The sequence below is a fragment of the Pteropus alecto genome, unplaced genomic scaffold, assembly GCF_000325575.1.
Source record: "Pteropus alecto unplaced genomic scaffold, ASM32557v1 scaffold134, whole genome shotgun sequence".
Classification (NCBI taxonomy): Eukaryota; Metazoa; Chordata; class Mammalia; order Chiroptera; family Pteropodidae; genus Pteropus; species Pteropus alecto.
The window spans coordinates 9,711,131-9,715,581 of NW_006436283.1; the positions used below are offsets into that span (position 1 = coordinate 9,711,131).

The 4,451-nt window shown below is 38.8% G+C and overlaps 1 protein-coding gene across 1 annotated transcript in view; it reads right to left on the reverse strand.

The window, feature by feature from the left end:
* ARSG (arylsulfatase G) overlaps positions 1-4,451 on the reverse strand; it is an 89,656-nt gene that overhangs the window by 83,255 nt on the left and 1,950 nt on the right. The window lies entirely within an intron of this gene.

Genomic DNA, 4,451 nt, shown 5'->3' on the forward strand with positions numbered 1-4,451 from the left:
TTCAGTAACCAAAAAAAAATACAGAGGACTGTGGTTCACATTCTAATTTGAAAATAGTGACGTGAATTGGCAAAGTGGTTTTAAGAGCTCTCACATGTGATAACCTACTACCTTGTAAAGCAACCTCTAGCCCAAGTCACTGAATATAACTGACCGTTCAAAAAAAAAAATCTTAAGTCACTTTTAAAATTTCTCAATTTCAGAAATATGTTGAAATTGTTCAAAACCCTTTGAATAATATGAGGTTTCCATTATAAAATTATAGTCTCTTAATTTTCCAAGTATTCAATGGAAATGAAGTTCATTTTAAGACCAAACATTTTGCTAGGAAGTGGAAATTTACATATATATATACATATGTGTGTATATATATGTGTGCGTGTATATATACACATATACGTATACGGATATGTATATATACATATGTGTGTATATATATACATATACATATACGGATATGTATATATACACATATATGTATATATATATACTTGAAACTCATGAATGTGAAGATTCCAACTCTTTTTTATGGCCAGTCATTACCAGAATATTTCATTAAGAATTTACAGAATGGCATTCAAAAATGTGTTTCCTGTTGCTTTTAATTATTCGAAAAGATGTGATTGTAGTGTCTTTAATTTAAACCACTATTTATTATTAAGTTATTCTTGGAATATTAGTGTAATCAAAAGAAATATAATCTTGGACATAAGCAGCATTTTTACCTCCTTTCTGCAACCCTTCAATGCCTGCCTCAGAGAATACTTCTTGTAAAGTTCTTCTTATACAAGGCCAAGTTGTAATGATTCTTCAGTCTGATTAAAGACAACATTTGCTACTTACAGGGGGAAAAAAATAATGAAGAGAAAATTGCCTTAGCATTTTAAAAGAATCTGATTTGTCCCCTAAGAATACTTGAAGATCTTCTTGGATCAGAATTATATTTCGTTGAACTGTTTAGCGTTTCTGCATTTCACATGGGCAGCAGGACATTCATTTTACCATCACGAGTTACAAGTTACAATTTACATCTTCAATAAACTTTGACTGTTCTAAGTTGCCAGAGTTTTCAGGTTAACTGTCATTGGTTTTTTTGGGAGTTACACTACATATATAGTATTTCTCATTTTAGCAAAGAGGGCAAGTACGAGGATCACAGGTGGGCTACTTCTACGTACTGAATCTCACTCCACAGATGATGGTCACTGCTCACTGCTTCGTCCTTATTCCTCTTTACTGTTAATTTATGACAACTCAGGGGGAAACAATTAGCAAGCCTAGTTTGATTAAAGGCACACAAAGCTTGAATATTTCTCTGCACTGAAATGAAAGTGGCATAGTTCAACACCACCTGCTATACTCTGTATAGCATTTCATCAGCCATAGAAATAGGACAATCTGTAAACCTTCGGGGAGGGTGGGACAGGAAATGACAGTGTGCATCGAAAAAAGACACCTAAAACAAGGTGGATGTAGCAGATCTCTGTCACTGCTTGAGAAGGACTTTGAGCTTGTGGCAGCTTTGCAGACTTAATGACTTCAGCACTTTACGAAACTTTTACTATGAATGTTCAATACATTTTAATTTATAGCTGATTTCTGAGCAATCTGCTTGCTCTATGTCCATTCTGTTAACTGCATGAAAAAAATGTATGCCGATTTCAGTATGTCAATAATCAAGGTTTTAAATGTTTGGAAGAAAATTAAAACAGGATTGCTGATTTGTTCTGTACTAGGGACATTCTGGTACTTCTAGATTTGCAATAAATGTATAGCTTTTTTATTTAAAGAGACTGGTTAGTGTTTTTATTGACACATCAGCATTCATTATTTGATCCAATTAGAGTTACAAATACAACTCATTCTATGATCACCATTGTATGTGCTACATGAACTAGAAGGAGAAACGGGGTCTCGAAATTCCTTTACAACATGTGTTTGTTATTAGCACCTGGAAGACCTCTCAACCCATATTCATTTCTCTGAAAATATTGAGAATTTAAAATCGATTTAAAATATATATTAATCTTTTAGCTCTACTATAGACAAACATTTCCAAGAACTATTTTTTGAACTTAATCATTTCATCGATGAAAAATATCTGAAAGAAATGATATCACAGTAGCCACAGAGTAATAGCTAAGCCTATCAAAAGTAATAAATGAGAACAGTTCAGACTGTCTATATTCAGCTACACACTAAGAAATGTTCTAATGTTCTAATGTCCTAAGAAATGTTCTACCCTCTAAGTAAGAGCACAGACTGCATGCCAGGACTGGGGAAACTTCCTGTAGAGGTTCAGGTAGTAAATATTTAAGGCTCTGCGGGCCACGTGGGCTCCATCACAAGTACTCAACTCTGCTGAAGTAGTGGAAAAGCAGCCACAGACAATGTGTAAAGAAATGATCCTGGCCGGTTCAATAAATGTTTATTTATGGCCACTGAAATTTGAATTTCATAACATTTTCACGCATCATGAAAAACTGATTCTTTTCAACCATGGAAAAAGCTAAAAACTAGTAGTAGGTTGCAGGCAATAAAGAAAAACTAGGCAATGGGACTGGGTTTGGCCTGTGGACTGTAGCTTCCGGCCCCTCTGCTCTGCGTATCTATGGAACTAGAATGGACAGGTGCCAGCAGTGGCACAACCCTAAGCTAAACAGCCCTGAGCAGTAAGAAGGATCATTGTGGTCAAAGTGATTCTTGGATCACAGGTGCCAAAGATAGGAAAGATCAAACAGCTGAGAGCACATTAATTACCAGTTTTCATTTCCTGTAACTGAAGAGTCTTCTTTAACCTTAATGACTAATAACGTTTGAGTATAAATGTAGACAGTTTCCCTCCCAAAACATAAATTTCCTCCAGTTCCAAAAATGAATTAAAATCATGTGCTCTTTAAGACAAATGCAACCTTCACTGTTACAATGTTTCCAAAACATTAAAGTTCTCAATTAGATACTCCAATGGTATATAATGTAGCCCTTGTGCATCTATTTGCATTTCTTTTAGCTTAATCCATGATGAGTAGATAGAGAAAGGATTCTAAGTCATGGTTCCCATGGCCCAGATTACCACTGAAGTCACCAAGAGGTATTTATTACATTTAGATTTCTGTACTCCTTTTCAAACATTCTAAAACTCATGAAGAAATCACAAGTCCTTATTTTTAAAAGTTTCCACATATAGGGCTCACTAATAGGGACCTAGAATTTAGAAGCCATAGCCTTTAAATTTGTAAGTGGTTACAAACATTACTTTCAATGACCAATTAAAGACAATTCAGGCATGTTATATGGTACAAGGTCACTCCCATAACTATACATGGCATTGAGAACAGAGACCCTGTCCTTGTCTTCAGCTTTGTTTGTGATACAGAGGCTAATATAAGCCAGGGCCACAAGCTCCAGCAGGTGTGCCGGCCACTGCCTTATAAGTAAGGAACGTAGCGGCCCCTGGTGTCCTGTTTCTGTAATGACTCCATCGGCCTGCCGAACGAGAAAAGTGACAAGTTCAAGAACTTGCAACTTCTCTTTTCAGGTGAAAAAAAAAAAAACCCTCTGACATCCAAATCAAAATTACGTCATTGACTATGGATATCCGAAGAGGAAATTGTACAGCAAAATGGATATCCCAGAACCCTTTATCTATAACGGTCTGTTAAATGGAGCCCACCAGAGACTGTTGTTTTCACCAAAGATTATCCAGAGAATCTAATACAAACTGTGGCCGTGCAGTTATATTATTCATGTACCTTTCCAGCAACTCAAGAAATGAACAAGCACACAAACTATCCTAGCAACTGACTCCCCTAGAATTTGGCCAAAACCTTAAGAACCTTCTCTACACTCACGACCTTCGTTCTACACCAGACTTTTCCACCAAGCACTGTACTTATACAGGCCCACGTGACAGCAGATGACTGCCAACCAGGCGTCTCCAACTTAAGAAGTCCTCAGCAGAACTCCTGACCCTCCTCTCCAAACCTGCTCCTCCACAAATCCTCACGGGCTCCACTTCCTAAATGTGTCCAGAACCTGACTGCTCTGGCCGTAAACTACCAGCACCCTGATCCGAACCGATGTCGTCCGAGCCGGATTTCTGTAATAATCTCCGATCTGCTTGACTGCTCCCACTCTTGCTACTCACCCACCCACCCGCCGCACCCTGGCCTTCGTTTCCCGTGTCGAAGCCTTACGACATCTGTTCAAGGCCCAAGTCGGACACGGTCCCATTCGAGCCTAATCCTTGACAGTGGGCTCTTCGTGGAAGGCCGGACGCTATCGCTCTGCGCTCGCACTGGCCGCGCCAGCTGCACTGGCCTCCGCGTTGCTCTTTGAAATCACGAGCCTCGGGCCTTGGCTTTTGTCCTTCCCTTTGCCTGGCACGCCCGTCCCTTGCTGTGGACGCGGTGTTGTGACACTTCAATTTGGTCCCCTCCAGTGTCCCCCCT